Raw genomic sequence first — 8,604 nt, 5'->3', positions numbered from 1 at the left:
CATATATATATATATATATATATGTGTGTGTGTGTGTGTGTGTGTGTGTACTGTATATTTATACTCAACTGCTTATTCATGCAATAATCCAGTCAGCTAATCATGTTGCAGCAGTGCAGTGTATAAAACCATGCAGATACAAGTCAGGAGCTTCATTTGATCATCATCCACATCAAACTTCAAAATGGGGCAGAAATATGAACTCAGTGACTTTGACTGTAGCATGATTGTTGGTGCCAGACTGGCTGGTTTGTCACGCACAACAGTTTGTAGAGTTTACTGAGAATGGTGTGAAAAACAAAAAAACATCCAGTGATGAGAGAGGTCGGGGAGAATGGACAGCCTGGTTGGAGCTGACAGAAAGGTTACTGTAACTCAGATAACCACTCTTTAAAGCAGTGGTGAGCAGAAAAATCATGTCAGAATGATTCATACCAGTCCATCTGAGTATTGTTGCTGACCATGTGCATCCCTTTATGGCTTCAGTTAACCATCTTCTAATGACTACTTTTTGTCACAAAGCAAAAGTCATCACAAACTAGTTTCATGAACATGACAATGAGTTCAGTACACTTCAGTGGCTTCCCCAGTCACCAGATCTGTCCAAACACCTTTTGGGATGTGGTAAAACAGGAGATTGGCAGCATGAATGTGCCCCTGACAAATCTTCAGAAATGATATGATGAAATCATGTCAACATGGAGCAGAATCTTACAGAGATGTTTCCAACATCTTGAGGAATCCATTCCATGAAGAACTGAGGCTGTTTTGAGAGCAAAGGGACGCTCTACCCAGTATTAGCATGGTGGTCCTGATAAAGTCCTTAGCGAGTGTATATATGTGTATGTAATATGTATGTGTGCAATGAAATATAATACAAAGAAAAGACAAGAGAGAGACATTGAGTGTGGAGCAGAGCAGCCAGCCAGTGGAGGATTCCAGCAGAGGATAATTGGCCTTAAGCCATTCCTCTGGCCTGCTGCTCTCTGAATAATGCATGGTCTTTTTAATGAAGCCCCTTTTTGTTGTCTTTTTACTTCTCTAGGATGTAGGGTAAAATTAGCATACTCCTGTGTCTGCATCCTAATGAGAGTTTGGCTACTAAGGCTTGGTCGTGCTCAGAGCTACGCCCATTCCTACTGATCTTAGTTTAAAGGTAAGATAAGGATAGCTGTAATAAGAATTAAGCCACCCTACCAGTTGATGAAGACAGTGCGGCAACAACAGAGTCCTTTCAAAATCATGAAGAAAATGTAGTTACATGATGCCTGATTTTGGGATATAAGGAGTGTAGCAGTCACCTTTAAAATTAAAGGCCTATAGCCGTTAAAACTGAAAAAAATGAACATCAATTTACTTGCAAGTGTTCTCTTATATGCATTTCTTTTCAACATTTCTTTGTTTCTTTGTCAGTCTCTGTAGCAGACAGTATGTGAATGCCCCAGAGTACATGCACGTGAACACTTTCCCATGAGTCTTACAGTAAGACCCTTTCACTGCTGTCCAGACCTGAGAGTGACGTCTTTTTTGCTCCAGACACACTGGAGACTGGAGTGTTTGAGCCTGTCCTTGAGTGGGGCAGGAGAGCATTCCTCAATCATTGGGGCATGTACAACAGTTCCCTAATCCTACTGTAGACCCCCTTTCATCTACAGGCTAATGCTTTGTGAAGCACTGAGCTGTGATCAGGCCCAGCACTGGAGGAACGGTGGAGCTGAACAGGTCAAAGGGGGCAGAGTAAAGGAAAAAAAAAAAAAAAAAACGGGAACAAGGAATTGAAAACTGAACAGTTCAATTTAAAATCTGTCCTGCTTGTGATATAGTTTTGGAAGGAATGAAGTGTCTGTATCCGCTCTTGGTGATCTTACAGTGCTTGATGGTTATGTGACATGCAGCGTGGGATGGAGATGGATGAAGACAATAGAAGCCTCATAGTGTGTGTGAAAATTGATTTGCGAATCATGACATGGTAATTTCTCAGGTTTCTTTGAGTGTAGTGACTTCTATAGGATGAAGATGACAAATTGCATTCTCTACACAAGCAGTTTTTGGCTGCTGATTTGTTGCTGTTTACAGTAGACTTGTAAGCAGCGGCTAAGTGATTTTACAACATCTGCCTTCATTTGTCCAGGCCATCAAGTCACCAGCCTCGCAAATGATACTTGCTTCTTGGCATTTCTTTATTGACCGGTTTATCACGAGCTGAGGGGACTGGTAAGTCGAGAATATCACGGATGACAACAACAATGCTGGCCTAACAAACCACACATTTGGCTGGCATTCTGTTTTCTCCAAACAGAGTTGCCTGGATAATTAACCTGTACATTAACTTCCCAGCTGACAGGAAGCGGCATGTGGATATGAGCTCAGTGAGTCATGGAGATTGATCCTGAGTGCGATGGGATGGCAGAGGCAGGAAGCCTCACAGTTTGGCAGACACTGCCATACCTGTCAATTCTCACATTCTGTTCAGTCTACCAGGTTCAGAGAGAGTCTCATTTCCTAGTTTGGCTCGGGAAGGAGTTTGGCACAGGAACGGAATAAGAAGTGAAGTTACAAGATGCTGCCTCGCTGGGATTGTGTACCAGCAAACTTTCTGACAGCTTTAGCAACTGCCTGGTTCCCTGTGATGGACTGAAGTCACGGCTGGGTTGTTGTTCCACCTGACAGTATGCACAATTATCATATCTATTGAAAAGTATTTTGTTAGTTTGACAGTGTGACAAAACGACAGCAAACTTGTCTTATAATATTACTTTTCATTTTTGAAACCTGTGACTCCTCATGAAGTTTAATGACGGGAAACTTTCCATCTAGGATTCAACCCTTCATTTTAGTTTTTCCTCTTTGTTGGAAGCCAGATTGCCAATCACCATTGCCTCCTGCTACTGTGTGTATCACTGTTTGTTATTGTGAAAGTGGTGATGACTTCTCGCAGCTGATGGTGCACACCACTGCATCTTTAACTTTTGGCAAAGACCTTTCCTATGCGCTGGGTGAATGCCTGTGGGACTCCAGGTCAGCCAACCGCTGGGCACTAGGCTCAGAGTAATGGGCTAGTGGCAGCAGGCACTGGGCACTCGGCGGTGAGTTGGGACACAATAGTGGAAGGTTAGTCCAGGCCAAAATCAGGCCAAGTAGTTGCAATCAGTGGTGCATGAGGAGATCTGGCACAGGCTATCAGCTGCCTCTCCTCTCCTCAGCAGTGAATTGCAGTGATGAGCGCTAGGACCAGCTACTGTCTGTCCCGTCTCAATTAGTGCTATTCTTTTCCTTTACTCCAGAGAAGAGAGGCAGAGTCCTCTCTTTTTTACTTTGTGCAAAAACTTACTTGTGTTGTATTTGATAATGCTTTATTTTATGGCTGTTGTAATATTCTAACAATTTCCGATGAAGTTTCCTGGGACTATGTAATTTGGTGCTAATTAGAGTGAAAACAGAGATATTGTTAAGAGACAGTACAGCAGCAGGTACCCACTCAAGTTTTTAAGATTATAATAAAAGAAGCAAACAAAGTGTAATTGTAGTGATGGGCAGAGTTTGTTAACCATGATTGATATCCAGTCGAATTTCCTTGAAAAATCTGCTACAATTACAAGGCTACACCTATTTTTACAGGCAGCTGAAATAGTTACAGAAAGTAACTTTAACACAGCAAATAGGAAGCTTCGTAAAATACTGGTATGACTTATTATACATGTCAAACAGAGGGAATTAGAAATGAAGGCCTCTAATACAAGCCTGCCTCAAATATAGGTCTTTGACCTTCTGCATTTGAGGTAAATAATGGTTCTGGTCATTATCAAACTGTCATTGAAAACTTTTTTAGATCCCAGACAGAGGCTGTGCGCTGTGTTTGAGACGAAATAAGAAAGATATTTGGTCGCTCCTAACCTCCTCTCTGAGTGATCATTATACAAGTAAATATAGCAGCAATCACAGCACAGTCCTGTGTCTTATGTGTTTTGTGATTTTGTCAGACGACGTCACGGTTATAAAATCAGGCTTTTAGCAGTGCAGAGCAGCAGCTTGGAAATTAAAATGTCTTAATGCGCCACGTTTCTGTCACTATTTTATATTTGTTCCGTTGTCTGACAACAGGAACATAAAAACATGTGAATGTGATGAGCTTTATTGGATATTCAGCTGTATTAAAATACTGTATATGTGAGCACAGAGAGTAGGAGAGAAGCAAACAGATAAAGCATCAGAAACAGCTGCAATGACGTCCGTTGTTTACAGCGTACAGTTTTCAACTATGTCTTAAATAACGTAGCCCAGCCGTATACTAGGTTTTGACCTAGTCTTGTTTTATGTTCAGTTGACCTGGTAAAAAAGATCAAGCTACAGAAATAAGGGAATTACCTGAAAGTAATTGAACACTGTCTCCATTTTCTATTAATTATTACAAAATTATATTATAAGTATTCCATAGTCCAGAGTGAGATATTCAAATGTTTTATATAGGGATATTCTGTTTACAGTGAGAAACAAATAAAAGGATCAAATCTGAGAGGCAATAATCAGAAAAGATTTTTGCTTGAATTGTGTCCCAAGCGAATCGTTGCCAAAAAAAAAAGAAAAGTCACCTAAAATCTAAAGTTACTAATACTTAATCGGTGAGTTTTTAGGAAATAATCAGGGAACTATTAGACCTATAGAATACTTGTTATGTTGTAAGGTAAAAGAGGTAAACGGAAACAACGTCCTCCTGCTGCGTTTCTCAGAGTTGAGATGTTTCATGATGAAGAGTGTAAAAAGTCTTTATCTACAATTACAAACTAATTGGACTTCTGTTTCCATATTTGATTTAATTGGTGACCAGGTGGATTGTTTGGATGCATTCTTTCGCATACAGCCACACGGCACAGCTGCGTTTTGATCTGAATTCACATGCTTTTGGCTAATTTTCATCACCATCTATTTTTAATAAGCATGCCACTGTCATAGAATGGCAATGAACAGGACACCTTCAGTCATCAGTGCGGATTGGAGCCCCAGCAATGTTGAATTAACTATGTGAAGGCAGCTGCTCTTTGAGCTCAAACACTTCTGTTGTGTGGTGAAAACAATGAATAATTCTCTTTACACCCCATATGTGGGTGTTGGGAACAGGGCAGCAGGCAGGAGTACCATCCGCGTCTCAGATCAAAAGCCAGGCAAAGTTTAGACTGAACACACATATCGAGCGGAGGGGGAGGCAGGAGTGCAGAGGAATGTTTGTTTGTGTGAGGAAGAGAGCCTCCCTGTACCGTAAGGCAAAAACGAGATATGTGTGCGTGTCTGTGTATTTGTCTGAGTGAAAGAGTCAGGATGTTTACATGTGACGAGTGAGCGCGTGTGTGTTCACCTTCAGAGATGACATCTGTGTAAGTGGCTCACCGTTGTTCCCAGCGTATGGTACAGTACGACGTGTTGGTAAAGGATTTACAGCAGCCCAGATGCATTGGAGATGGCACCAGATTGTCAGCAGTGAAAAGAGTAGGTGGGAGTCACATGTGGACTTTTTTGGAGACGTCTGGATATAAGACACATCTGACCTACAGAATGTGAATGTACTGTAAGATATTTCGATTTCTGCACGAGTGAGCCTGAGCCTGCCACAGTTAATACTATTAAAAACCCATTTACTGTTTTCAGATGCAACTTTTTTTTTGCATGCATTGATAAATAATCCACAATATTTCTATTAAAATAAAATAAAACACAGAATTTCCTTCATAGGCATCATTGGCATTTTTTGGGACCATATGAGCACAAACACTCTCACACATACTGTAGTTTTCTGTTATAATGTTCTCAGTTGAACAGTGTTGTAAACACATTTTTTATTGCACTAAACAGACAAAAAAAAGCCAGTTCAGCCCGAAGGGAAAGTATCAGAGCAGCTCACCTAAGAAGAAATCATTCCCTAATGGTTAAAGAAGAACCCTGGCAATTTTCATCAAAACTGTTGAGCTTGCAACCTTACGTGCCACTTACCGCAACCTCACCATCTCCCTCAGATCTTTTCCTCTCTCTCTCTTTCTCTCTCACTTCACCTGTGATATTTGTGAAGCTTCCGCCGTCCCAGAAACAGAAACACCTTCAGAAAATAAAGTCAGCATGTTGGTGTTTTGTCTGCAGGGCATTCACCTGCCTGACAGACAGGTAGGGAGGAGGAAAAAGGAAAAGGAAAGGGAGAAGGAAAAAGAAAAAGCGAGAGGCAACTTGTTACCAATCTCCTTGACATTGATCATAACAGATTTTTTTTTTGGCTTTGCGTTGAAAGTAAGTACTGGAGTGCAGCAGGTTCAGTAACTCACTCAGGAACACTTCTAAGAACGGACGGATGGAGAAGTTTATTATTAGCCAATAATTCCAGCAGCTGCAGTCAGGCAGTCAGTCTATATGAGAAAATATGAGAAAATGATGCAGTGTGTGTTTACCATGATTTGGTTTGGAGGAGGAATCCAATAAAGATGATGAAGAAGCCTCATCTCCGCACCTCGCGAGGCTGGGCTGGGTGGCAGAGTATTCAGTGGAGTGAGGGGAGAGGGAGCACGGGGAGAGGGAAGTGATTACTGTCGTTAAGTCGACAGGAAATGTTGCATCTCCTTGACGTTTAGTAATGATCGCAGCAGCTGGGAACAATAAAACTCCAACATTGCGCAATTATTGGCCTGCCTCACTTACATTGGATAAAAGTAATAATGCACATTATCCCCACATCCCCCTTTAAAGTCGCACCAGCGAGGGCGCAGAGGCAGCAAATGAGATTTGCTGCGCAGGAAGCTGAGTAGGCTGACGGTTATGATTGACTGGAGGAAGACTTCCTGCTGTGTTGTGTGATGTGACCACTTTCGCTCTCTCACTATCAATTCATCTTTTTTTTTTTTTTGTCTCCCTTGTTTTATTTCTCATGATTTGACTATGCGCCTTTGGGACAAATAGGGATGATTAAAAAGTTAAAACAACACCCAGAGAGTGTTGATAGCAGCTTGGATTCATGACAGAGAGAAACCACAAACATTTGCCACTGGCCATATGAGTGAGAGAGAGAGACAGACGAAAAGACAGACAAAGAATCTTCTCACATTATCATAACATTCAATTATGAAATTACAGCTCATCTTATTATTTTCTTTTTAATCTTTTCGTTTGCGCTCGTTTGTTTCTTTCATTGTAGCATACTATGTCGTAATGTCTAAACCTTTTTTTCTTAGATTCTGAATTATTGTCCTCGGTACATCTTTGGCCTTGTACAACCTGTTCTGGCAACACTATACATAATTATAGTCATACTAATAAAGCAAATTTCAATTTAGTTATCTACAAGAATCATTTTAAGAAAAGGAAAACACACTGACAGAGGTTATAGCGCACAGAGATCGACTGCTACATGAAAGTGCTGCTCCCCAGAGAGTGTGGGAATAGTTTCAATTAGATACAAAGTCAATTTTACTGTTCTACATTCCTTACATGCATTTATCTACGTTTTATTTGCATACTTGCATTCAAGTCTGCTATATGTCCATTTGGCCTTTTGCTGTTTTTGATTATTTATTTATAATTCATTTATTTATCATTAATTTCTAATTAGATTTATCAGTGTTTATACAGTAGATGTCTCATTCCCATTCATGGAAATAAAGTGCATTTGAATTTTAGAGAGAGCGCGATGGAGATTCTGAAGTATCATCTTCCATATTTAATTGAGGCCTACAGATGTCAGATTGTTTTGACCTTTCTGCTCTGTGTGAATATGTGGGTGTGTGTGTGTGTGTGTCTGAATGCATGAATTTGAGGAGGATATAACCAGTTGAATATTAATGATTGATTAGGGCTGTCGTGGCTGTGCATAAATATCAAGGGTACATTTTATACTACGAAGGGTGTTTCTCTTCCCTTCTCTATTTCTCAGGTCTTCATTAAAAAGGGCTGTTACAGATACAGTATGAAGTAGTGAAGTAAATGACTGGGAAAGTCAAGCCTCGAACTGCAAAGCATTTTGTTTGTTTAAATTGCTTGTGAGTTCATCATCAACATCATCATCCTTCCTCATGAGTCCTAAAATACATATCTGAGGGCTGCTGTGACACTGTGTAGGCACACTAAAACCATGACATCTTAGAAAGACGCTTTCTTTCTTTTGAAGAAGGAAACTGGTTTATCTTCGTCTCATGCCCCGGCTTCCTGTCTGGTTGTTGTTTCAAGAACAAAGGAAAAAATCTTGTTCTGTTGAAGAAAGAGCAGATTGGAGTTGAAAAAAATAAAAGAATCAGATGTACCTAAGAGTGCCTTCTCAGAAACTCCTCAGACACCGGATACATACTTCTAGATATAGCGAGTGTGCGGTTGTGTGTGTGTCTTCCGGGATACTTTCACCTTTTGGAGGGGCTTTGAAGGAAGTTATCAAAACCTTGCTCTTTCATCTCCTCCGGCCTTTCGTTCTCTACTCCTCCGCAGGTGGTTTCCCCTCGAGTCCCTTCACTCACTTCTCTCGCTTACTCTTGCCCACACCTTCATCACCCTTACCTCAGGAAAAACACACACACGCTACACTGCTGTCCTCAAATACTCTTCCAATAACTCATAGAAATAGGGCGTACAATGTGTACATTT

The 8,604-nt window shown here is 40.8% G+C and overlaps 1 long non-coding RNA gene across 1 annotated transcript in view; it reads left to right on the top strand.

Moving 5' to 3' along the window:
- The window catches only part of LOC147817551 (uncharacterized), an 85,146-nt gene that overhangs the window by 16,212 nt on the left and 60,330 nt on the right, over positions 1-8,604 (top strand). The gene's annotated exons all lie outside the window — the stretch shown is intronic.

This window comes from Seriola lalandi, unplaced genomic scaffold (assembly GCF_002814215.2).
Source record: "Seriola lalandi dorsalis isolate HSWRI2012SDOR001 ecotype SW California unplaced genomic scaffold, Sedor1 jcf7180002054942, whole genome shotgun sequence".
NCBI lineage: Eukaryota > Metazoa > Chordata > Actinopteri > Carangiformes > Carangidae > Seriola > Seriola lalandi.
This window is presented reverse-complemented; position numbering and strand designations above follow the sequence as displayed.